The 27,291-nt window shown below is 40.8% G+C and overlaps 1 protein-coding gene across 4 annotated transcripts in view; it reads right to left on the bottom strand.

Annotated features, from left to right (window-relative positions):
• CKAP5 (cytoskeleton associated protein 5) overlaps positions 1–26,444 on the bottom strand; it is a 102,648-nt gene extending 76,204 nt beyond the window's left edge. The window contains exons 1-2 of one of the 4 annotated variants that reach the window (XM_025878468.2): positions 26,347–26,369; positions 25,683–25,787 (exon numbers count right to left, since the gene is read on the bottom strand). The gene's annotated coding sequence lies outside the window, so the exon portion shown is untranslated. Of the gene's footprint in view, positions 1–2,357; positions 2,479–3,113; positions 3,198–25,682; positions 25,788–26,346 lie in introns of those variants that run through there. The other 3 variants (XM_025878465.2, XM_025878466.1, XM_073904674.1) reach the window with 3 other exon arrangements.
• Between the last annotated feature and the right edge of the window lie 847 nt (positions 26,445–27,291).

Below are 27,291 nucleotides of genomic sequence, written 5' to 3'. Positions count from 1 at the left end.
CACTGAATTTCCCTATGGGCAAACAATGATGTACCTAAGCTCATAGGAGTACAGGTAAGAAGTCTGAACAAATAATCATAATACAAAATACATTATGTGTGGAAAGTGCTTTTAGCAAGGGATAAATCAGGGTTATGGGAATTCAAAATAGGATTAACCACCAGTGAGTGAGGGATGGTCAGTGAAAATCTCACCGAAAGGATGGCATCTGAACTCAGTGCTGAATGACAGGTGGGATTTTCAAAAAACAGACAAACCGAAGTAGAAAAGGAAATATTCTAGGCTGAGAAAAGAAAGGCCAAGTCTTGGAGATAGGAAAGTACAGAGCATGTTCAGAGAACAGTGAATGGCTCCATTTATTATAGTCTAAGATGAGAGGTAGACTAGGGTCAGATCATGTAGAATCTTGAATATTAAGCTAAATAGCAGAAGATGCTGATGATGGAAGCAGGGAAATGATGTGATCCTATCTACTTCAGAAAGACAAATCTATGTAGAATGGACTGAAAGGGAGAGAAAAATATAATCTTGATAGGCAATTATTGCAGTACTCTAGGACAAAGATAAATAGGAGCCATAGGGGTCTTAGGAATGGAGAGGATGGGCAGGGGGGACTGAAGGGAGTTACATTAAAGAACTAGAATTAGTAAGCCTCAGCAAGTATGGATGTGGGAGTAGGAAGAGCCTAGTAGGAGACTTCAGTCTAGGTGACTAGGAGGACAGTAGTGCTAATAACATAAAAATATCAGAAGTAGTTCTGGATTGTTTATTTTTGGGGGAGTAGAGAAGAGGTGAAGAATATGATGAGTTTGGTTTTAGACTTGAGAAATATGATCTTCAAGTGGTTAGAAATGTGGCACCAGGATTAAACAGGGGATTCTGGATTTTATAAACACAGACATGGGAAATCAAGTTGTCATTACATAGCAAGGTTTGATGCTTCAAGAGTGAATAAAGTTGCCAACAAAGAGAAGCATTAATAAAATTAATTTGAACTATATATGATGCTTACTATGGTTCATTCAATCTAGCCCATACTACAAATGTTCATACTTTCAAATTATTCAGACCTCTCAAGAGGCTTCACCCTGGCCTGAAACAGAGGAAAAGGCAAGGAAGCCAGCTAAAATAAATCTGTTCTACAGAAATATAATCTTATAACCATTGCTGTATCTAAAACATCTTCCAAAGAGCTCAAAATACCATACAGTCCACACTACTGCTGAAAAAGGTTTAGATGTAATCATTTATTTTTAGACCAGAGGTTAAGAAATGTTTCCAAGGTCATACATAAAGGTAGAACTTAGGGGGCGCCTGGGTGGCTCAGTTGGTTAAGCGACTGCCTTCAGCTCAGGTCATGATCCCAGGGTCCTGGGATAGAGCCCCGCATCGGGCTCCCTGCTCGGCGGGAAGCCTGCTTCTCCCTCTCCCACTCCCCCTGCTTGTGTTCCCTCTCTGTCTCTCTCTCTCTCTCTGTCAATTAAATAAAATCTTTAAAAAAAAAAAAGGTAGAACTTATAATAAATTTCAAACTGATTTTTCAGTATTCAATTAAATAACAAAGTACCTATTAAATATGCATTATGTATTATTATAACATATAGACCCAAGCAATCTATGCATTTTCTCATTCATCAACCAGCTAAAAGTAAGGCACCAAGAGACTAAGTCATGAGTAATGTTAGAGCTGGGCCTACAATCTGTATCTCCTTTCTCTCAGTCCACCAATTCTGCTGCACCACTCATAGGTCCAAGTGTAGTGTCCTTTTATTTGAAGTTCCTATAATGTGACAGTCTATAAGAATAATTATACAGCTACTAAACAGACTGTTTTGGCTTTCTACTTGGGAAGAAGCTGTGGCAGTGAACTATTTTATGGCTAATTCCCAAGCTCTTGACCTACAAAAGCTCTTCACTATCACAATACAAGAGACCTGGATCTGATTACCATTCCTGGACTCTCACTTCTGGCTAAGGAAATGCTACTGCAAAAGCATAGAATAAGCGTGAGGTAAGTATGAGGAAAATTTCTGCCCATTCAAAAAGCAACCCCTTTGAATGACCAATAAAGTATGATAATAGATTCACTCCAAAAAAAATTATTATAATATAGGGATAAAACAATACACATACAGGCCCAGAAAGCTGTACTCAAACCTTGTATCGGAAGGACAAATGGACTAAAGAAGCATAACAATTATGTAACTGTCACAGAAAACTAAAAATTTTTATTACTTGGCCAAGCCAGACAAAAGCTCATCTCTTAGTAACCAGTAACAAAATGACAAGCCCTTCCCTCTAATTTAAAAAACCTCACTGCCTCCAGGTAATTCCCGTTAACAAGGACAAGTATTAACCTCTTGCTGGAGTAGTCTGCATTATCAGGAAGCCAGAAATCTGAACTGCATCTCTAGCAGGTTATCTCGGCGAACTTGGGTGTGCTTGCTGTCCTAGTCCTGGCATGGTGGCCTCTCACAAATTCCTTCTGAAGGGGAAGAGTAAAGAGGTGTCTCTGAGCTGTCTCTCACATCCTGCTATTCATATCAGCAGGACAGAAGATTAACTAGACTCTCCCTAGTAAACATCACTGTTAATATCTCCTAAAGGGGGACCCACACCAACATAGGCCTCTGGGGAGATGGAAAGCTAAACCCGGCTGTGAATTAGGTCAACTTCCACAGTTACTGCTCAACTGTACCACGGTAGCTGAAAATCTAATGCTTACTCATCCCTAAACTACCCAGGTCTCCAAATCCCAGGCGAAGGACCCAAGGCCCAGGACACGAGATCCAGCTCCACCCATCCAGCTCAGTGGGGTTATATATACTCGGGTAAAAGCAATCCTCTCCTCACCCCAAGTAGGAACCAGGGTGGGGCAAAGCCAGGTCATGGACACCGCTCAACCACTGCATATCCAAACAAGCACCCTAGAGCTGCTGTCACCACCCAGAAGTAGAGCAGATGCCCCAGGCTTTAGCTCACTGCAGCCGGCATTGTTTACGCTCTTTCAGAGCCTAACCCTCTGATAGGCCAGGAAAGTCTCCTGCACAGTCCACCAGGACTTCCGGCATGGGCACAGGATGCTTGACCCTCGCCCGCAGTTTGACACTTACGCTCCCTGAGCAGGGAGAGGTCTGGGGGCCCTACGGTCCGAGCAGAATCAGCAGGAATACCCGGCGGGCCGCGGCGGCATTGGTGCGAAGGGCCGCTGGGAAACGCCTCCTCCGGGGGCGGGGCCCAGAGCTCGCTGTCAGAGTGCCCGCCCCACCTCGGCCCCCTCCCGGCACACACTGAAGACTTAAAGGGGCCGCACCTTCGCCCAGAGGTCTGAGGACTCAGGGTGCTGCTTCCAGCCCACAGGGTTTCCAAGGCATGAGGCAAATGAAGGACCAACTAGGAAGGCTCCACCCCGGCTGGGTGGGCCTCTTCTTTGGTGGCAACACAGGCAATGTTCCAGAAACAAAGGAGATGACCAGTTCCTACTACCACAATCCTAATCCCTCCCCCAGGGGTGAAAAAAAAAATTGCTGCAGGCAATAGCCCAAACATCAGGGTAAATATATAGCCCTCATTATGTAAGCTGCTTATTCCATAAATCTGAGCAGTTAGTGTTCTTCAAATGGTAACTGAAAGGCCCAGAAAGGAATTCTGGCAGCCTGCATTGCTTTACCTCACCCTTTTCACAGCCTTCCTTCTCTACAACAAGAGAAATCCCAGACAATGATAGAGGATGGGTAGGAAGGTAATAGGAAGTGAAACGGAAAACATTCTCATTCTCGTGAGCAAAATGTGCCAAGAACTGGCACAAGAATTCAAAAACTGACCAAGAATTCACATATCTACGTAGATAAATAAATTCTGAACGCAAATACAGTTGTGATGTGCAGCCATCCAATTTAATATGAAGAGTTCTTGAGAAAACTGTAGTAGAAACATTACTATCTCAGGGAGTTAAGTAATGGTCTCTGAGCTCTCCATAGGTTGTCAATGAGTTTTAATTTTCTTTTCATAGGAGGAATTTTTCCTCAATCTCAGTTTACAAGGTTTGACTGCATTTTGTGTCTCATACCATCAGGAAAGAGATTTATGTGTTTACCAAGCCTATATTCTTCCACCTAATCTAGATGAATAAACACATCTTATTAAAACCTTAAACTACCACCAGACAAGTATGGGGATCAATTTAGTGAAGCAAAAGACCATTTATAAATGCCCTAACACCCTCCATCTCAAACATGGGTTCAAGATTCCAAAGGACAGGCATGAAGACTGCTCTGTTTACCAGGGAACAGACCAAGGTTACAAGGTCTCATAAGATCTTAGAGAATTCTAGGATCAGGCTGCCAGGGAGAAATGGATTCAGATTAGAAATAGTGTGATTTTGAACTGCCAAGAAAATCTCATTTTAAAGTGCATTTGACTATGAATGATACTTCTGAATTAGGTAATTAAGACCTTTCATTTTATCCCCATGAAGCATATCACACTATTCTGAGGATAATGGTTTGCAGGTCAGCCTCCCCATTAGATTGGGAGCATCTCAAGGACAAGGGCTAGAATGTACCCTAATCATCCTTTTCTCCCAGTATGATACAAAATGAATACTTAATAATATTTATCACAAAAATTAGGATCAACACTTTCTTTGACATAGGAGTCTAGATAACTGTCAATAAGCACAGCACAGTGAATATATGTGTGCACGCCCACACACAAATGGATAATACCCAGTGCTGTGCTTGTTAGTGAATTAAAAATTTAGAGCAAAAAAAAATCCACTGATTGTACAGCTAGGACTCAGACATCAGAGCTCAAGATTGTTATTACAGGGATTTGTATCTTTTGTCCCAAATGCACAGGTAAATATTCCTGAATAGTTCTTAAATATTTTACCCAGTAACAGTCTAAACACGGCCCATCTTATTTTGGCTATTGCTTTTTTCTTTACTATACCATGAAGAGACTAAACTGGACATATAAAACCTTCATAATTCAACAAATTATCAATTAGTAGTCTTCTACTTAATATGCCAATGTGGAAACTGTTTAGGAAATAATTTAGTAAATATTATATATAGAAGAGGAGAGATTCCCTAAGCTGAAAGCTTTTGAGTAAGGTTTATTAAGGTATAACTTACATATGGTAAAAGTCACTCTTTTTAGTACATAGTTCTATGATTTTGGCAGACTCAGAGAATCCATCACCATAATTAAGAACATCTCCATCAGCCCAAAATTTTCGCTGGTGTTCCTTTGTAGTCAACACCCCCCACTCCTCCCCCCAACCACTGATCAGCATGCTGTTCCTACAATTTGTGTTTTGCACAATGTCATATTAAAAAAAAAAACCATACAGTGTGTAGTCTTTTTTCACTTACAATACAATTGAAATCATCCATGTTGTTGCACAGATCAGTAATTTGTTCCTCTTTATTGCTGAGTAATATTTCATTGTATCATCTAACACATTTTGCTCATCCATGTTACCAGTTATAGGACATGTGGGTTGTTTCTAGCTTTTAACAATTACCAAAAAAACTGCTATAGATTTTTGTATGAACATAAGTTTTCATTTCTGTTAGGCAAATACCCAGGAGTGGGAATGCTGGTGGTATGGTTAAGTATATGTTTAATTTTATAAGTAACTGTCAAACTGTTTTCCAAAGTGGCTATATGAACCATTTTGCATTCCTCCTCCACCAGCAATGTCTGAGAGTTCATGTGTAACTGGCTTATTACTTAGTACTAATTTCTAGTATGGCTCTGTATTTTTACACCTATGAATTAAAGCCACTTCTTTCCGCAATTTAGTGTTAATGGTTTGTAACATACTCTTCCATTTACAAACCAGTCATTGATTATTTGGTATGAATCTTAAATGCTACTTAAACGTAACACTTTCAAAGAGAAATATCGATGAAAATTACTCTTTCTAATCCCATCCAAGAGTAGTCAAATCTGGTCATTTTATCTGGATCAACAAGCTACAAGGCTAAACAAAAAGTGCTCCTGGTAAACTGAACAAACCAAAGCATATATTATATATCTGTCAGCGGAACTGGTTTTCCAACATTCAGGTGATTAACGATAGCATCAACAATCTCTTTATATAACAAATCATATTAAACATCTTTATCAAAATTATAATTCTCTTGATTAGGAAGCAAGAAGAAGCTTCAAGAAATATTTTAAAACTTATCATGAATACTTTGTCCACTATTACAAAAAAATGCTTTAAAAAGGGGGTCTGGAATTTTTATACACTGTTGGTGAGCATGAAGAAACTGGTACGCCCATCTTGGAAAATATTTGTATTAACAACCCATTCCCGAGAGAACTGAGCATTATGTCCACATAAAAACTGGTACATAAATGTTAACAGCAGCATTAGTCATAAGAGCCCCAAAGGGGAAACAACCCAAAAATCCACCAACTGATGAAAGGGTAAACAAAATGTGATATATCCATACAATGGAATATCACTCAGCCATAAAAAGGATTGAAATAGCCATATATGCTACAACATGGGTTAACCTCGAACACATCATGCTGAGTGAAAGAAGCCAGGCACAAAAGGTCATATGTTGGATGATTCTGACCATATGAAATGCGCAGGTCTCCAGGCAAATCCACAGGGACAGAAAGTAGAATAGTGGTTGCCAGGGGCTGGGGTAGGTAGAAAGAGAAAGGGGGAATTAGGAATGACTGCTAATGGGTATGAAGTGTCTTTCTGGGGTGATGAAAATGTTCTGGAATTAGACAGTGGTGATGGTTGCACAACTATGTGAATATGCTAAAAAGCCACTGAATTGTATGTACCCATTAAAAGGATAAATTTTATGGTATGTAAATTATATTTCAATTAAAATATCCACTGACAGGAGAATGGATAAACAAGCTGTGGTATATTCACAGAAAAGATACTATAGGGCAGTGAAAACAAATGGAGACAACTATTAGCAAAAACACAGATGAATTTCGCAAACCATGCTGAGAGAAAAATAGCTAGTACTAAAGAATATACAATATGATTACATAAACCCAAACAATATACTGTTTAGGAATATATATGTTTGTGGTTAAATTTAAAAGAAAAGTACAAGGGGCACCTGGGTGGCTCAGTCCATTAAGTAAGTCTCAGGTCAGGATCTCAAGGTCGTGAGATTGAGTTCTGTGTTGGGCTCTGTGTTGGGCATGCAGCCTGCTTAAGATTCTCTCTCTACCTCTCCCTCTGCCCCTCCCCCACCTCTAAAAAACTAAAAATGAAAAAAAGTACAAGGATATTAAATTTATAACATAATTTAATATATTTAAAATATATTACGTATTCCATGAGTTTAAAAATAAAAGAAAAAAAAAAGCTCTGCCTCTCGCTAGTAGGATTTTATAATTTAAAAAGTTACATACTACAGTGTTCAGGCAGAAGTGTAGGAAGGCACTTTTTCCCCCCCCCAATCTGAGAGGAGCACCAGGCTGGAAAGAAGAAAATTTTTATCTCCAAATCCCTGTTCTACCATTAACTAGTTGTGAAACCTTAGGGAAGTCATTGAATATTTGGTGGCTTTAGTGTTGTCATGTATAAAACAAGGAGTTTGTATCAACAGCTCTCCCACCTCTGAAATTTTGAGACAGTGCTCCACAACCACTATTTATACATGATAAACAGCACGCTTGCAATTCCAAATTCTCCAGTACTATAACATCTGCGGCTAATGTTAAATGTTTGGAAAATTCTTCTACTTAAGTGGCAAAATCTCATAACCTCATTCTCTTCAGCCCTTGGTTAAATTACTACAAAGGAATGGTATCAGTTGTAGGGATAATCTGAAACCAGTTTGCATGCATGTAGGTTCTACCATCATTTTCCTTTTCCAGGCACTCTCTTTTTAATTTTTTTTAAGGAGGAAGGGTGGGTTTTTTTAAGAGACAAGAGAGCTTTTCCAGGTACTCTCACTCTGGTAGAATAGATTATCTCCCCAGGCCAAAAAGAAGGAATTCACACAAACCGCTCAAAAAACACAATCATAAGTCTCTTATGCCTGACAAAGAAAGTAATGTGGTAAAGGTAAACACTGATTCAGTAAGTCTGAAATATGAACTGTATTTACTTCTCCATATGCAAAGAACAGGGAAGGAGAGTTTGAGTCATCTAGTTACATCGAAGCACAATCTGTGGCACCAAGAAGTCAATGTCACATTCAGAGCAGGCATTCCCATGGTTCTACTCAGGGCACCACACCCAGCTGAACTTTCTACTATCAACTATCACTTAAAGGGGAATTAAAAAATGATACATTAAAAGTCCAGGACAGACAGCTTCACTGGAGAATTCTACCAAACATTTAAAGAAGAATTAACACCAATTCTCCTGAAACTCTTCCAAAAAATTGAAGAAACACTTCCAAACTCATTCTATTAGGCCAGAATTACCCTGATATGAAAGCCAAAGCCACTGTAAGAAAACTACAGACCAATATCGCTAATAAATACTGACGCAAAAATCTTCAAAATACTACCAAACTGAATCCAACAGCACATTAAAAAGATTATACACCATGTCCAAGTGGAATTTCTTCCTGGAATGCAAGGACAGTCTACCATACCAAAATCAACCAATATAGTACACCATAACTGATTACAAGACAAAAACCACATGCTCATCTCAACTGATGCAATAAAAAGCATTTGCCAAGATTTAACACCCTCAATGATAAAAACACTCAAACTAGGAATATCAGAAAACTACCTCAACATAGTAAAGGCCATTATGAGAAGCCCATAGCTAACATCATACTCAATGGTGAATGACTGAAAGCTTTTCCTCTAAGATCAGGAACAAGGCAAGGATGGCTGTTCTAGCCATTCCTATTCAATATCGTACTGAAAGTTTTAGCCAGGGTGCCTGGGTGGCTCAGTCGGTTGAGTGTCTGCCTTGGGCTCAGGTCATGATCCCAGGGTCCTGGGATCAAGTGCCGACACAACAGGGTAAAAAACCCACAGGGGTGCCTGGGTGGCTCAGTCAATTAAACAACCAACTCTTGATCTCAGGGTCATGAGTTCAAGCCCAGCATTGGGCTCCACGCCCAGTGTAGTGCCTACCTTTAAAAAAAAAAAAAAAAAAAAGGCAACCTACAGAATGGAAAAAAAATACCTGCAAATCATATATGATAAGGGGTTAATATCCAGAAGATATAAAAAACTTGTACAACAACCCAAATAACCCACCGGAAAAAATGGGCAAAAGACCTGAATAGACAGTTCTCCAAGTTTGATATACAAATGCTCAACATCACTAATCATCAGAAAACTACAAATTGAGGGGTGCCTTGGGTGGCTCAGTCAGGTAAGCAACCAACTCTTGATTTTGGCTCAGGTCATGATCTCAGGATTTTGAGTTCAAACCCCACTGGCAGCTCCGCACTGGGCATGGAGCCTGCTTGGGATTTCTCTCTCTTCCTCTGCCTTTGCCCCTCCCCCCTCCTCCACTCCTGCATCCTCTCTCTCCAAAAAAAATTTAAAAAAAAAATAATAAAATAAAAAGAGGGTTGCCTGGATGGCTCAGTCGGGTAAGCAACGAACTCTTGATTTCTGCTCAAGTCATGATCTCAGGATCATGAGATCAAGCCCCACACCCAGTGTGGAGCCTGCTTAAGGTTCTCTCTTCCTCTCCCTCTGCCCCGGCCCCACCCCCACCCCTGCTAGCAAGCCTGCATGCTCTCTCTTTAAAAAAAAAAAGAAAAAGGGCGCCTGGGTGGCTCAGTTGATTAAGCGACTGCCTTCAGCTCAGGTCAAGATCCTGGAGTCCCGGGATCGAGTCCCGCATCGGGCTCCCTGCTCGGCAGAGAGTCTGCTTCTCCCTCTGACCTTACCCCCTCTCATGTACTCTCTCTCTCTCATTCTCTCTCTCAAAGAAATAAAATCTTTAAAAAAAAAAGAAAAAGAAAAATATAAATCAAAACTACAATGAGATTATGAACTCACACCCATTAAGATGATTACTATATATAAAAAAATTAAAATATTGCCAAGAATGTAGAGAAATAGGAATCCTTGCACACCACTGGTAGGACTGTAAAATGGTTCAACTACTATGGAAAACAATACTCTGGTCAAAAAATTAGAAATGGGGCGCCTGGGTGGCTCAGTTGGTTAAGCATCTGCCTTTGGCTCAGGTCATGTTCCCAGGGTTCTGGGATGGAGCTCCACATCGGGCTCCCTGCTCAGCAGGGTACCTGCTTCTCCCACTCCCTCTGCTGCTCCCCATTCTTGTGCTCTCTTGCTCTGTCAAGTAAATAAAATCTTTTAAAAAAATTAAAAATAGAATACCACATTACTATGTGATCCAGCAATCCCACTTCTGAGTATGTCTATACATATGTACATTCATACATATACATAACCAAGAAAATTAAAAGTTGGGTCTCAAAAAGATTTATACACTCATATTCAAAGCAGCAATATTCACAATACCCAAGAAGTAGAAGCAACACAGATGTCTACTGAAGAATGAATGGATAAACAAAATGCAGTATATACATACAATGGAATACAAACATTAAAAAGGAAGGAAATCTTGTTACATGCTACAATATGGATGAACTTTGAGAACATTACACTAAATGAAATAAACCAGTCACAAAAAGACAAATACTGTATGATTCCACTTATATGAGGTATCTAAACTAGTAAAATTCACAGAAACAAAGTAGAATGATGGTTATCAAGGGCTGGGAGAAGGGGGAAAGAGAATGTACAGACTCAGATTTTCAAGACGAAAAAAAGTTCTGGAGATGTTTCACAACAACGTGAATGTACTTAATTTAAAATGTACTTAATTAGGGACGCCTGGGTGGCTCAGTCGTTAAGCATCTGCCTTCAGCTCAGGTCATGATCCCAGGGTCCTAGGATCGAGCCCCGCAACAGCTCCCTGCTCAGCGGAGAGCCTGCTTCTCCCTCTCCCACTCCCCCTGCTTGTGTTCCCTCTCTTGCTGTTTTTCTGTCAAATAAATAAATAAATAATCTTAAAAAAAAAAAAGTGAGACATTCATCCATTCAATAAACTGCTCTGTAACTATTTTTTTAATTCTTTTCTTCTTTCTTTTTCTTAAAGATTTTATTTATTTGTCAGAGAGAGAGAGAAAGAAAGAGCACAAGCAGGAGGAGTGGCAGGCAGAGGGAGAAGCAGGCTTCCTGCGGAGCAGGGAGCCCGATACGGGACTCGATCCCAGGACCCTGGGATCATGACCTGAGCCGAAGGCAGCTACTTAACCAACTGAGCCACCCAGGCATCCCTGCTCTGTAACTATTTTAAAAAAAGATGATGGAGGCGCCTGGGTGGCTCAGTCGTTAAGCGTCTGCCTTCAGCTCAGGTCATGATCCCAGGGTCCTGGGATCGAGCCCCACATTGGGCTCCCTGCTCCGCAGGAGGCCTGCTTCTCCCTCTCCCACTCCCCCTGCTTGTGTTCCTTCTCTCGCTGTATCTCTCCGTCAAATAAATAAATAAAATCTTTAAAAAATAAAAATAAAAAAATAAAAAAAGATGATGAAGACTAAAGTAAATATTTAAATATTAATGGGGGAGAAATACTAAGTTTTAAAAAGAAAACTGGAAGACAGTATATGAAGTCTAATTAACTTTTTTGTTTAGTAAAACCATATGGGGGATGTACACATTGGTAGTAGGCTCATAACTACCCCCAAAGACACTAGATTTTAATCCCTAGAGGCTGTAAATGTCACTTTATTTGGAAAAAGGGTCTTTGTAGATGTGATTAAATTAAGGATCTTGAAATGGGGAGATTATCGTGGATTATGTTAACGGGCCCTAAATGCAATCACATATATCCTTCTAACAGGGAAAGAGAGGGAAATTTAACACACACAGAGAAGGACACAAAAAGGCAGAAAAGAGCAAAATTAGAAGAGGTTGAAGTGATCTGACACAAACTAAGGAATGTCAACAGCCACCAGAAGAGGTAAGGAAGGGGTTCTTCCTGAGAGTGTCTGGAGGAATATGGCCCTGCCTTGGTCTTAGCCCCCATAAGACTGACCTAAATTGTGTTGGACTTCTGGCTTCCAGAACTGTGAGAGAGCAAATTTCTGTTGTTTAAAGCCACCAAATTTGTGGTAATTTGTTACAGAAGCCATACAAAACGAATACAACTTTGCACACGTTTGAAATCACATACAAATATTCTGGAAGGATCCAAAGAAAACTGTTAACAATGGCTACTTCTATGAAGTATGTCTAAGGGGCTGGCTAAAGAACTTTTACTTTTTCACTTTAATACCTAGCCATTCTTTTAAAATATTTTATTTATTTATTTATTTATTTATTTATTTATTTAAGGGGGGTGGGTCAGAGCAGAGGGGTAGGGAGAGGGAGAGCAGACTCCATACTGAGTGTGGGGCTCGATCCCACAACCCCGAGATCATGACCTGAGCCAAAACCAAGAATTGGACACTTAACCAACTGAGCCACCCAGCAGCCCTCTTGGCCTTCCTTTCTTAAAAACAAAAACAAAAAACAAGCTTCAGTGTTTTTAAAAGCTCTAAAACTTTAGGGCGCCTGAGTGGCTCAGTTGGTTAAGCGACTGCCTTTGGCTCAGGTCATGATCCTCAAGTCCCTGGATCGAGTCCTGCATTGAGTCCTGCATCCGGCTCCCTGCTCGGCAGGGAGTCTGCTTCACCCTCTGACCCTCCCCCCTCTCATGTTCTCTCTCTTTCTCTCTCAAATAAATAAAATCTTAAAAGAAAAATAAAAGCTCTAAAACTTTAAAATTCCAGCTTGGAATCTTGAAGCTAGTTCTGTCTATACTCATTCCATAAGCTAAGCCTCACTTCTCCCCCTTAACATTTTTTGGGCACCATACCTCCTTTGAAAGAAGAAACTGAATCTTATTTATTACCCCAGCATCTAGCAGAGTGCTTCGAACTCTAACATAACTTCTAAAATAGCACCATTTCATCAAACCATAGAAGTCTTAAATATATAATAAATGTGTTCCTTGAGTTATTTATAAATAAAATTTTGTATGTTGAATGTGTATTTCAAATGTCAGAAAAATAGGATATATTTAATGGAATTCTGAAATAAGCCCTTTTTCAAAGTGAGAAATCACTCAGCAACAGATTTTGAAATTTTTAAAAGTTTTGCCACTGTTTTCTTGGTTATCCATTTTTTATTATAAAATCCATTGAAAGAGGGTAATTTTAACTTTAGAATTTGACTTTGGCAAAGCCATGGTAGTAGAACAGTTGTTTGCAATAAGTCTGATTGTAGAGAGCTCCAGTCAAGATTAAATTCAATCTAAACCTGTCATCTTGGGCTCTGGAGATAGATCTGAGTTCTAAAACTTGCTTTGTCACACTCTAGCTGAGCCTCAGTTTCATCATCTGTCCTAACAGTACGATCATCATGTGGTTCTTTATTTAATACACACTTCTGGAGCATTCCCTATGTGCCAGGCACTATTCTAAGCACTTCACATGTATGGACTCATTTAAATTCTTATAACTCTGAAGTTGGTATTATCACCTCCATTTCACAGACAAGGAAACTGAGGCATGGAGATTAAGCAACTTGCCTAAGGTAATTCAACTAAATGTTGTAAAATTTAAATGAGATTTTGCCTTATACGTGTTAAGAATCCCAACATCCATGTTATCCCCCTGCCCCACAAGTAAATTTACTTGTTGGATCACATGAGGTTACTCTGTTAGGCACTCAGCTATGTGCTAAGTATAGGTTGTACAATATATAGTAGCCCAGGGGAAAGGGCCAGCTACTATGAGGCACCTAATCTAGACTCAGGGGTCAGGGAAGGTCTCCCCGAGAAACTGATACTGGCATACCTCACTTTATTGCGCTTTCCAGATATTGTGGCTTTTACAAATTGAAGGTTTGTGACAACCCTGCATCAAAAAGTCTATGGGCGGGGCGCCTGGGTGGCTCAGTCGTTAAGCGTCTGCCTTCAGCTCAGGTCATGGTCCCAGGGTCCTGGGATCGAGCCCCGCATCGGGCTCCCTGCTCGGCGGGAAGCCTCCTTCTCCCTCTCCCACTCCCCCTGCTTGTGTTCCCTCTCTCGCTGTGTTTCTCTCTGTCAAATAAATAAATAACATCTTTAAAAACAAAAAACAAAAAGTCTATGGGCACCGTTTTCCCAATAGCATTTACTCACTTTGTGTCACATTTTGGACATGGACATTTTTCATTATTTTATTTGTTATGGTGACCTGTGATCAGTAATCTTTTTTTTTTTTGATCTTTGATGTTACTTTTGTAATTGTTTTGGGGCACCATGAACCATACCCATACAAGACAGCAAACTTAATGGATAAAGGCTGTTGGGTTCTGACTGCTCTACCAACTAGCCTTTCAAGCTTCCCTATTCTCTCTCTCTCCTGAGGCCTCCCTGCTCTCTGAGACAATATTGAAATTAGGCCAATTAACAACCCTACAATGACTTCTAAACGTTAAGTGAAAAGAAGGCTTGCATGTTTCTCACTTTAATATTTTACTTATTTATTTTTTAAGTAGGCTCTATGCCCAATGTGGGGCTCAAACTCGCAACCCTGAGATCAAGAGCCGCAGGCTCTACTGACTGAACCAGCCAGGTGTCCCACATTCCTCACTTTAAATCAAAGCTAGAAATGATTAAGCTTAGTGGGGAAGGCATGTCCAAAGCTAAGATAACCCTAAGCTAGACCTCTTACACCAGTTAGCTAAGTTGTGAATGCAAAGGAAAAATTCTTGAAAAAAAACTAAAAGTGCTATGCTAGTGAATGCAGAAATGGTAAGAAAGCGAACAGCCTTACTGCTGATATGAAGAAAGTTTTAATTGTCTGGATACAAGATCAAACCAGCTACAACATTCTCTTAAACCAAAGCCTAATTGAAAGCAAGGCCCTGAGTCTCTTCAATTAATGCTATGAAGACAGAAGAGAGGTAAACCTGCGGAAAAGTCTGAAGCTAGCTGAGGCTGGTTCATGAGGCTTAAGGAGAGTAATCTCCATAACATCAAAGTGCAAAGTGAAGCAGCAAGTGCTGATGGAGAAGCTGCAGCAAGTTATCCACAAGATCTAGCTAAGGTATCAATGAAGGTGGCCTCACTAAACAACAGATTTCCAGTGAGAATGAAACCTTCTATATGGCTTTCATAGTTAGAAAGAAGAAATCAATGCCTGGCTTCAAAGGACAGGCTGAGTCTCCTGTTAGGGGTTAATGTAGCAGGTGACTTTAAGTTAAAGACAATGTGTATTTACCATTCTGAAATTAGGGCCCTTAAGAATTATGCTAAATCTACTCTGCCTGTGCTTTATAAACCGAACAAAGCCTGGATAACCGCACATCTGTTTACAACACAGTTTACTGAATATTTTAAGCCCACTGTTGAGACCTACTGCTTGGAAAAAAAAAAAAAAAGATTCACTTCAAAATATTACTGCTCAGGGGCGCCTGGGTTGCTCAGTCAGTTAAGCGTCTGCCTTCAATCCCAGGGTCCTGGGATCGAGCCCTACATCAGGCTCTCCGTTCAGCAGGGAGCCTGCTTCTCTCTTTCCCTCTGCCTACTTGTGCTCTCTCTGTCAAATAAATAAATAAAATCTTCAAAATATTACTGCTCATTGACAATGTACCTAGTCACCCAAGTTGAGCTCTGATGGAGATGTGGAAGATTAATGTTGTTTTCATGCCTGCAAACACAACATTCATTCTGCAGCCCACAGATCAAGGAGTAACTCTGACTTTGAAACCTTATTATTTATAAAATACATTCCATAAGACTGTAGCTGCCACAGAGATTCCTCTGATGGACCTGGGCAAAATAAACTGAAAACCATCTGGAAAGGATTCACCATTCTAAATGCCATTAAGAACATTCATGATTGGGGCACCTGGGTGGCTCAGTCGCTAAGCGTCTGCCTTCGGCTCAGGTCATGATCCCAGGGCCCTGGGATTGAGCCCCACATCAGGCTCCTTACTTGGCAAGGAGCCTGCTTCTCCCTCTCCCGCTCCCCTTGCTTGTGTTCCCTCTCTTGTGTTCTGTCAAATAAATAAAATGAAATCTTTAAAAAATTCATGATTTATGGGAAGAGGCCAAAATATCAACATTAACAGGAGTTTGGAAGAAGCTGATTCCAACTGCAGTGGAGGACTTTGAAGGGTTCTAGACTTCAGTGGAGGAAGTAATTGCAGATGTGGCGGAAATAGCAAGAGAATTAAGAATCTGAAGTGGAGCCTGAAGATGTGACTGAATTGTTGCAATCTCATGATAAAACTTAATGGATGAGGAACTGCTGCTTATGGATGAGCAAAGAAAACGGTTTCTTGAGAGAGAATCTACTCCTGGTGAAGATGCTGTGAAGACTATTGAAATGACAACACAGGATTTGAAATATCATATAAACTTAGTTGATAAGGCAGCAGCAGGGGGACGCCTGGATGGCTCAGTCGGTTAAGCATCTGCCTTCGGCTCAGATCATGATCCCAGGGTCCTTGCTCAGCATGGAGCCTGCTTCTCCCTCTGCCTGCCACTCACCCCTGCTTGTGTTCTGACAAATAAATAAAATCTTTTTAAAAAAAAAAAAAGCAGCAGGATTTGAGAGGATGACTCCAATTTTGAAAGAAGTTCTACTATGGGTAAATGCTGTCAAACAGCATCACGTACTACAGAGAAATTGTTTGTGAAAGGAAGAGTCCACTGATGCAGCAAACTTCACTGGTGTCTTATTTTTTATTATGTTAATCGCCATATATTACATTAGTTTTTGATGTAGTGTTCCATGACTCATTGTTTGCATATAACACCCAGTGCTCCATGCAGTATGTGCCCTCTTTAATACCCATCACTGGTGTCTTATTTTAACAAATTGCTACAGCCACTCCCACCTTCAGCAACCACCAGCAGCCATCAACATCAAGGCAAGACCTTCTACCAGCAAAAGATTACAAACTGCTAGAAGCTCAGGTGATGGTTAGCATTTATATATACATCATGTGTGTATATCTATATCTCCTTTTTTTTTCTTTGAGAGAGATAGTGAGCATGCACAAGCAAGCGGGGCGGGGATCTTAAGCAGGCTCCATGCCCAGCACAGAGCCTGATGTGGCGCTCAATCTCACGACCCTGAGATCATGACCTGAGCCAAAACCAAGAGTCAGACGCTTAACTAACTCAGCCACCCAGGCGCCTCACAATATATTAAAATTTTTATTATTATTTTTAAAGATTTTATTTATTTATTCGACAGAGAGAAAGATAGCGAGAGAGGGAACACAAGCAGGGGGAGTGGGAGAGGGAGAAGCAGGCTTCCCACTGAGCAGGGAGCCTGATGTGGGGCTTGATCCCAGGACCCCGGGATCATGACCTGAGCCAAAGGCAGATGCCCAACGACTGAGCCACCCAGGAGCCCCTATTTATTATTATTTTTAAAGATTTTATTTATTTATTTGACAGAGAGAGACACAGCGAGAGAAAGAACACAAGCAAGGGGAGTGGGAGAGGGAGAAGCAGGTTTCCTGCTGAGCAGGGAGCCTGATGCGGGGCTCGATCCCAGGACCCTGGGATCATGACCTGAGCCGAAAGCAGGCACTTAACTGACTGAGCCACCCAGGTTCTCCTATTTATTTATTTATTTTTAAAGATTTTTATTTATTTGACAGATAGAGATAAGCAGGAGGAGCAGCAGAGGGAGAGGGACAAGCAGGCTCCCCTCTGAGCAGGAGCCCGACGCAGGGCTCGATCCCAGGACCTGAGCCGAAGGCATATGCTCAACTGACTGAGCCACCCAGGTGTCCTCCACAATATATTTTAATGAAGATATACACATTTTTTTAGACATGTTATTGCATACTTAACAGACTACAGTGTAGTGTAAACATAATTTTCATATGCACTGGGAAACCAAAAAAAATTTAATTGACTCACTTTACTGTGCTATTCGTTTTATTCAGTGGTCTGGAACTGAACCTGCAGTATCTCTGAGGTATGCCTGTAATTAAGGCTGAGAACTAAAGGAAATTAATAGGGATTAGCCAGGCAAACGCATAATGAGGGGGAATAATAGAGAATGTTAAGGCTTGTGTGTGAAGTCCAAAAGAGCTAAGCAAAAGTAAAGAACAGAATTGTAACTCAAGTAGCCAAACAGGGACTAAAAAGGGCCATATTATACAAACCCAGTGACTTTATGTAAGGAAGGAGTACTGCAGATTGCCTGGCAACTACCAAACTCTCAGGAATGGTAGTTACCATTATTATGTTGTTAGAAGCATCATCCCAGTCATTCAGGGATTCTAGATTGAGTTCAGACTTTAATCCTTATTTCAGTCCTCTGGTCCAAGAAAGGCCTAAGTTACCAGCGCTCTTAGGACCAAAAAAGACAAGTCTCCTCTGGTTTAAAACAAACTGCTTCTTTGGGTGTACAGATAATCTATTCCTTTTTATCCTATAGAAAGCATACTTGCTATTAATTAAAAAGTAAATGCCATTTTGTAATACTCAAAGGGACTGTCCATATTTTGTGTGGAAGGATCTCCCATATTAAACATTGCTCAAAATAAGTAGTCCTCAGAAACGTAAAAAAAGTTTTATTTACTGCACGGAGATTTCTGATATGAGATTTGGTCTCTCCTCCCAAATGAAGCACTCATACTAGTTCTAGCCTAGGAGCCTTTCATGAGACTTTTTTTTTTAAAGATTTTATTTATTTATTTGAGAGAGAGAGAATGAGAGATAGAGAGCACAAAAGGGAAGAGGGTCAGGGGGAGAAGCAGACTCCCTGCTGAGCAGGGAGCCCGATGCGGAACTCGATCCCGGGACTCCAGGATCATGACCTGAACCAAAGGCAGTCGCTTAACCAACTGAGCCACCCAGGCGCCCTCATGAGTTTTTTTTTTTTTTTAAGATTTTATTTTTAGGTTATCTCCATACACAACATGGGGCTCAAGCTCACAACCCCAAGATTAAGAGTCACATGCTCTACCAACTGAGCCAGTCAGGTGCCCCTCATGAGACTTTTTTTTTTTTTAAGAATCATTTATTTATTTGAGAGAGAGAGAGAGCACACGCAAGTGGGAGAGGAGGGGCAGAGGGAGAGGGAGAGAGAATCCCAAGCAGTCTCCCCACTGAGTGCAGAGCCCCATGTGGGGCTCAATCTCAGGACCCTGAGATCACGACCTGAGCCAAAACCAAGAGTTGGACGCTTAACTGACTGTGCCACCCAGGCACCTCTTGTGAGACTTTTTTTTTTTAAAGAATGTATATAAAAAAAGACCGAAAGAAAAATGTGGAATAACAGTACTGAAAAAAATTCTTGAAATCTAAAAATGAGGGACTTCATACTACAAGTGGATAAGGACATAAAATGATTATTTAAAAAAAAACTGTAGGGCGCCTGGGTGGCTCAGTCGGTTAAGTGTCTGACTTCGGCTCAGGTCGTAATCCCAGGGTCCTGGGATCGAGCCCCACATCAGGCTCCCTGCTCCACAGATAGCCTACTTCTCCCACTCCCCCTCCCCCTGCTTGTGTTCCCTCTCTCGCTGTGTCTCTCTCTCTCTGTCAAATAAATAAATAAATAAAATCTTAAAAAAAAACCAAACACTGTAAAAAAAAAAAAAAAAAAAAAAACCGATAAGGGAATAAGATGTTCTAGACAGCCAAAGTAGCCAAATAGGAGAGGTCAATCCTTGGAACAACAATTTTATGTAACTTTTTTTTTCATATAAATCTAAGAAAATACCTAAGCCTCCCAGTCTTCTTAAACAAAGTATACTAACAATCATTTAAACTTTTCAGGATAACCCCCTACTGCCACAGAGTTATGAGGAACTCTTGCACCAAATCTAAATGGTTCCAATATGGCTTTTTTGAATTTTAATGTTTTAACATTTTAGCTTTTCTTCCTCAACCCTTTTGATCAAGCTAACACTTTTAATTAGCTTGTAACAGTGCTGCCTTTTTAAGTTTTAGCTCTTGATTTAAAGAACCAAGCAAGCTGAAACTGTGCCTAAGAGAGAATAGGATCTACTTGAGGGAAGCCAATAAAATTTGTGATACCTACTTAGGCTGCTGAAGAGCCTTTTTTGGTTTATTTCCTGGTAGCTGACTTTCAGATACACAAAATACTACTTCAAGTCTTATGATTGAAAAATGAAAAGAAAAAAACAAAAGCAAAAACGCATCTACATTAAACAAATGAATTTCATTTCAAAAAATTCTTGAAATTACTCAATTTTTTCCTCATCTTTATAGAAAGGATCTAAAAATCACTTTAATTAATAATCTCTAAAAAATATAATTAAGAGATCAAAGAAGTAGGTCTCTTATCTCTTAATAACAAAAATCATGTTTGAAGAGACAAGGTCAAGAGACATGAGGTCACCATGGCTTATCTGACACCGTATCTACGCCAAAAATATATGACCATTCCAGCTGAGTCAGAATTTATGCTATGAATGCATCTAAACAAAGATCACATCCCAGGTCAACCACTGCTGTTACCAAGTCATGAAAAACAATGTTTTCTGTGGCACTTAAAAAGTGTTAATTGGAGGAAAAAGTTAGATCTCAGTAAAAAGCAAGTTACAAAGAAGACATCTGTTTGGGACCTAAGCTTCTTCTGAAAGTTGGAGAGAACTGTATGTGTTCATATTTAGTTTAATACACAGATACAGAAACAATTGTATGTATATGCATATACATGAGTTAGCATACATTCATATATTACTTAGCTCTGTCCACTGAGAGGGCCTAGAAATAATGACACCCCCAGCAATGAGCACACGGAGCACCCAGATCTTGGTTTCTATAAATCACTGTCCAGTAAAAGGAACCAAGACTCCTTGGAGAACTGGCTGATTCTAGGGTTGGGCCAGGGAAAATATAAGATGTGTCTGGGGCATCTTATAGTACTAGAAAGTAAGGAAATGCTGAAAAAGAAAAAAAAGGATGGAGACACGTCAAAGGGACACAGGAGCCAACATGAAAGATCTCCCAATGGTCAAAGCTGGGACAACTGAGCAAAAAAATAAGTAACACAGAATCAGATTATAACCAAAAGTACAAAATAGATATACTGATAGATAAATGGTTGAATAAAGACATGAATGGGGGAGAAGAGACAAATCTTCCTTCCCAAATTCCAAATAATAAATGTAGATACTCTTAAGTGGTACTTAAAGCCCTCCACCACTTTGAGGGTGGGCTAGACAGAGTGATTCACTTCTAAAGAATCAGTATAGAAAAGGAAAAATAGTAACCTCACATATTAACATGGCAAACACTACCTTAACCAAGTGATCAAGATCAACATCATCAGTGATATCATGTCGATATCACATATCCCCGGATATGAAATGACGGTATTCTGCGGCATTCTTTCCAAAAACATGTAACTCTTGTCTAATAATGAGAAAAATATTAGATAACCTCAAAAGGAGGGACATTACACAAAATAACTGCACAAGGAACTGTACATAAGCACTGTACTCTGTTGATAAAGTGGTTTCCCATGAGAGTATGGGTTAACAACTCTGATGCTGCTATGTATGTTTACTGGAATTGAACAATTAAGTAAATGGATGGTGGAAGCCAGGTTTCTACTGTTGACATGGAAATTCACAGATCAGCAAGGGGAGAAGGCTAGAATGGTCTATGTGGTAGTGGACTAGAACTGGAGATATCAGCAAGAACTCATGTTTAACTTAATAAATATAGTTACAGATAATTACACACAGAAATATTTACAGACAGGTCTATATACAAGAGTTAGTATAAAACTAACTCTCTGCTCCGTTAGTTGAGAGGGCTTAAAAGAAAGCAGCAATGAGGGTGCCTGGGTGGCTCAGTCAGTTAAGCATCTGCCTTCGGCTCAGGTCACAATCCTGGAGTCCCAGGATTGAGTCCCGCATCGGGCTTCCCGCTCAGCGGAGAGTCTGCTTCTCCCTCTGTTCTTCACCCAGTGCTCTCTCTCTCAAATAAATAAATAAAATCTTAAAAAAAAAAAAAAGAAAGAAAGAAAGAAAAGAAAAGAAAGAAAGCAGCAATGAGAATACTTAATGCCCAAATCTTGTTTTTTTTTATATCATTCTCCAATAAAAGGAAGCAGAGCTCCTTGGAAAAATAGCTGATTTTTAGCACTGTGACAAGAGATATACGAGATGAGCCTGGATCATCTTGTAGTGCCAGAAAGGGAGTGTTAAAAAACAATTATTAAACACACACACACACACACACACACACACACACACACACACACACACACACACACACACACACACACACACACACTGATGTCAGTATGTTAAAGGGGCACAGGAGCCAACTGAAAGAGCTCCCAATGGACAAAGCTGGAACAATCTGAGCAATAAAATAAAGTAGTATTGGAATATAACTCAAAGTACAAAATAGATATCCTTCATTCCATACTGATATAATACTTAACTAAATTAACAAATGAGGAAAGAAAGACAAATTTCCCATGCAGAAGAATTCCAAATAAGTTCTGTAGATACTCTACCCCAAAGAACAGGGAGCATAACTCTTCATTCCTTAAATGTAGGCAACACAGTTACTTTTTTCCAAAGACTACAGTATGGAATGGGGGAAAAAATTAACTTTATAGAGGAGTAACCTGACAAACATTACCTCAGCCAGGTGATCAAAGTCAGTATCAACAGTCATAAACCATGTTGATAGTATGTATCCTTTACATGATATGATGAAAATGGCACTTTCTGTCATCATCCCCAAAAACCATAACCCCAGTCTAATCACGAGAAAAACATCAGATAAATTCCAGTAGTGGGGCACCCTAAAATATACTTGACCAATACCCCTAAAAACTTCCATAGCAACTTTTTTAAATTAAAACAAAAAAACAGGGGCACCTGGGTAGCTCAGTTGGTTAAGCATCCAACTCTTTGATTTCGGCTCAGCTCATGATCTCAGGGTCATGAGATGGAGCCCCATGACAGGCCTCAGCAGGCTCCACACTGAGTGTGGAGCCTGCTTAGGATTCTCTCTCTGTCCCCCACCACTCGCATGTGAGCATGCACATATGCCCTGTCTCTCTTTCCCTCAAATAAATAAATAAATAATGACGAGGGGGGCGCCTGGCTGGCTCAGTCAGTAGAGCATGTAATCTTGATCTAAAGGCAGGAGTGGGGAAGCCAAATCTACCTTCCCTCCCAGTTGACACAAACACAAAACTACCATTTTTCCAGTTTTCTTAGTTGAAGACTTTCCAAATTAGTCTGTTGAGATAAGGCTCACATCCAAAGTCACAGTAACACAGCCAGCTTTAGTTGTATACTTACTGTCTTTATCACTTTATCACATAGAGAAGACTATGACAATTTTGGCCAATTTTGTTCAACAACTATTTTTTGACTACCTTTTTTGTTCCAAGCATTGTTTGAGCACTGAAGTAACCTCAAAGGTAGAAGGAAAAAAAAATCTGTGCTCAGAGTTCTTTTTCTGTGAGGAAATCAGACAATACACAACCAAACAATAAATGACCTATCGGATAGTGATAAATGCTATGAAGTGAATAAAAAAGGAAAGTGAGGCAAAAGTGGCCAAGAAGGCTACTCTAATTGGAAGCATAGAAAATGTCTCTTTAAGGAGATGACGTTTGAGTTGAGACCTGAGCAGAGCTGGTGTACAAAGAGAACAACAAATGTAAAGGCCAAAAAGAGTAAGTTTAACATGCTTGAGATATCTCATGTAAACAGGGCAACCGCCCTGATAGGAATGAGATAAGTGAACTTCAGAGGTAAAAATACAAAAGTCATTTAAGAATCTCAAACCACTCCAACATTGCTCACCAGGAATTCTTCAATGGTAATTAGATCAAGATCTCAGTTTTATGCTCCCCCAGTATCTCCCCCAAAGTCATAGCTGTCCAGTAAATAATGTATTTTGAACCGCCCCATCTTCCCTCTAAAAACTACCATGCCTATCATTCATATTTTCTCATGGCTCTGCTAGAAGTATTAAGAAAAAAGGGAGGTGGAGTAATCTACCGAGAAAGTGCTCCTGAATTCTCCTTAACAGACCTCATTACTTCATATAGTACAACCACAGGTTAAAAGCAAAGGCCCTGGAGGCATACTAACTTGGGTTCAAATTCAGATTCTATTAGTTGTATGATCTTGAATAAGTTGCATAACCTTTCGAAGACTCAGTTTCTCATCTGTAAAAAGCTGTGAGGATTAAAAAAGATAAAATGAGGCCCCCCGTGACTATTCAATAAATGTTAGCTACTGCTAATAAAAGTATTTGAGTATTTATTTTTTCAAGGACCAGAGCTGGGCCAGAGGGATTATAGAAAAAGCAAATTGTTTGAGTGTAGCAAATTGTTTGAGAGATAAAACTGTCAAACTCCCTTAGGTCAGGAGCTTTGTCTTTTTCTGGTTCACTGGTGTATTCCCAGAATCTAGAACAGTGATTAACACACAGAAGGCATCAACCCCAGTCTGTGTTGAATGAATGAATGAGACTCCATTAAGTCAAGGAGTGTAAGAGGGCCTGGTTTTACTTCAAAATAAAGAAAAAAGTTTTCATTCCACATCAAGATTTTAAACAATATCCTAAGGCCTTGTTAAAGATGTTTTTATTATTTCTAACTGCCTCCTCAAAATCTAGAACAGTGTTCATAATATTAAAGTACTCAAATTTATTGCAATTAAAAAGCTCTGCTACGGGGCGCCTGGGCGGCTCAGTCGGTTAAGCGTCTGCCTTTGACTCAGTCATGATCTCAGGGTCTTAGGATGGAGTCCCGGATCAGACTCCCTGCTCAGCAGGGAGCCTGTTTCTCCCTCTCCCACTGTCCCTCCCCCCACTCATGCTCTCTCTCTCTCTCTCTCTCTCTCTCAAATAAGTAATAAAATCTTTAAAAAATAAATAAATAAAAGAAAAAGCTCTGCTGCTAAAATTGAGCTGTCAGTTGTAGGCTGCACTACTGTTCATAATTCAAAGCTGATGATCAAAACATTGAAAGTAATAAAGTATAAGGTATATTGTTATGGGAAACCCTGCTTGCCAGTGCTCCAGTGAGCTGACTTAGAAAACTTGTGTAAGATTTTTTTCTCACGGTTGACCAACTAAGTTTAATTTATGCTGGCAAAATAAACTGATTTCACCTCTATATCATTAAATTTTATTAAAACATTACAGTTTGTCCAGTCACTTCAGAAAAGTCCAAATCTTTTAGACTTCTTAAAAAGTTTCAAAAGACTGTTAGCTTAATATATTGGCTCTTTAGGTCAAAGAAGGACTTTTCAGGGTGATGAAAATGGAGAAAGAAGGAGTTCACCTCTCTAAAAATGAGTTTTCAATTACTATAATTATGCATAAAATAAGGCAGGCAGCATTTCTGGGCCAAGATTTGATGCCTTAGTTCCCCGTGAGAATTAGAGCCAAGCATAAATTTGGGGCAAGTTCTGCAAAAACCACTTTACCCTCTATTGATGCTGAATGAAAAACTCATTGTTAGGATTCATCAACACGAATATATTTTCTAACAAACAGCAGCCACTCTGGCAACATCGCTTTCACCATTTTCTATCCCAGAAACAAAACAGGATGCATTTAAATCCTGCCTGACAGTTACCACGATTGCAGGGTAGCTATCTCAAGAGCCTAAGAGTGGTAAGGGCTAAAAAGTAAAAAAATCTAGCTTACCGAACCTTAAAGTAGCAGGCCTCCTCAAGCTAACCTGCAGTAGTGGCTATTGTATAGGTCCGCCAAACCTTCAGAGCTGGAAAGATACCTGAACTCGACTGACACCTTTTGAGAGAAAGACTGGCGTGAGGGCGGAGCGGTATGATCGGAATTGTTAAAACCGCAGCAAGCCGGCAGGGACACAGGTACGCGGGCAGGCCCCGGTACCGCAGTCCTTCACGCTCCGAGATGACCGGGCCCTTCACAACCACAACAGCCCTCCTAGGTTCTTATTCACTCATTCATTCATTTGACAATTACGCGAGGGGCACCGTAGCAGGGCCCGCTCGCAGGGCCCCCGCCCCAGCCCCGGAACACCCACAGCCGCCAGGCGCGGCCCTGCACCGCCAGCATTCCCCCAACACTGCAGCCCGCGCCCCGCCGCTGCGCGCTCGAGTCACCCGGATCCCGGCCTCGGCCACACACGAGCGCCCACGCCCCCCGCCCTCCCGGCGGCGCGTCCCCCGGCCTCCGCCCCGCTTCGCTGCCTCAGACCGCCCGGTTCGTGCGGCGAGGGAGGGGCGCGTCCGCGGAGGCCCCCAGCCCGGGGTTCAAGGAAACCCGGCGCGCGCGACGCCTGGACCCGAGGGCCTAGGTGGGTGGGTTGGGCCCACCGGCCACTCACCTCCGCCGGGTCAGAACCGAGGGGCCTGCTCTAAGCCGTTTGAAACCGCTTGGGCCGCCGCACACCCCGCAGTGTCCTCGTTGTTTATTGGCTCTCGACGGACCGCCCATCCGCCCGTTTATTGGTCCATTTGAAAGGACTGTGGGCACGCGCCGCCCGCAGCTTTAAAGGGGCCGCAAGGAGCGGTGTTTCCTTCGGACCCGGCGCGGCCTGATCCGGTGGGGACGGAGTCGCTGTAGCAAAAGCTGCCGACAGCGTTTTCCCCCCCCTGCCCCAAAGAAGGGCGAAAGATGTGTAGAGAGCTGTGCATCCCCGGCCACCAGCATGTTTCCTTTATTTAATTTTGTCCATTCAAGCAACTGTCAACACCTGGCAATTTTTTTAAAAAGTCATTTCATTCACCAAATATTGATGGTGCAGCTAAGTGCGTGAGGGAAAGGAAAAGCAGCTGGGATATCGTGGAAGGAGCAATGAATGGAGCCAGGATGCTGGATTCTGGTCTTGGACCCGCTCTAAGTAAACCACTTTCCTCGGTAAATCATTTGTAGCTTAGTTTCCTCAAACCAGGATAACCATGTTTCTCTTATAAGCTTAACGTGAGGATTTAATATAACTAATTTAATGTCTAGGAAAGGCCTTTGAACAGTAAGCATTCTGCAAATGCTTAATACTCCTGTTATTTATAGAAACGACATACTTGGTTAATATTTCTAGAAGTCTTGTTTAGCTCTGAAAATAAAATCTTTTAAAAAAGAGGGGGTGGGTTGTGGCATCTGGCTGACTCAGTCAATGGAGTTTGCAACTCTTGATCTCAGGGTTGTATGTTCCAGCCCCACGTTGGGTGTAAAGATTACTTACAAATAAAATCTTAAAAAGAGAAAAGTCTTGTTTGGCTCTAAATTCTATGTTTCTATGAATAAGATCAGGTCTTTCCAAGAAATTTGC

This window comes from Callorhinus ursinus, unplaced genomic scaffold, assembly GCF_003265705.2.
Source record: "Callorhinus ursinus isolate GAN/ISIS: 27379988/994484 unplaced genomic scaffold, GSC_fseal_2.0 scaffold21, whole genome shotgun sequence".
Classification (NCBI taxonomy): domain Eukaryota; kingdom Metazoa; phylum Chordata; class Mammalia; order Carnivora; family Otariidae; genus Callorhinus; species Callorhinus ursinus.
Note: the sequence above shows the minus strand (reverse complement) of the source record. Positions and strands in the feature narration are given on the sequence as shown.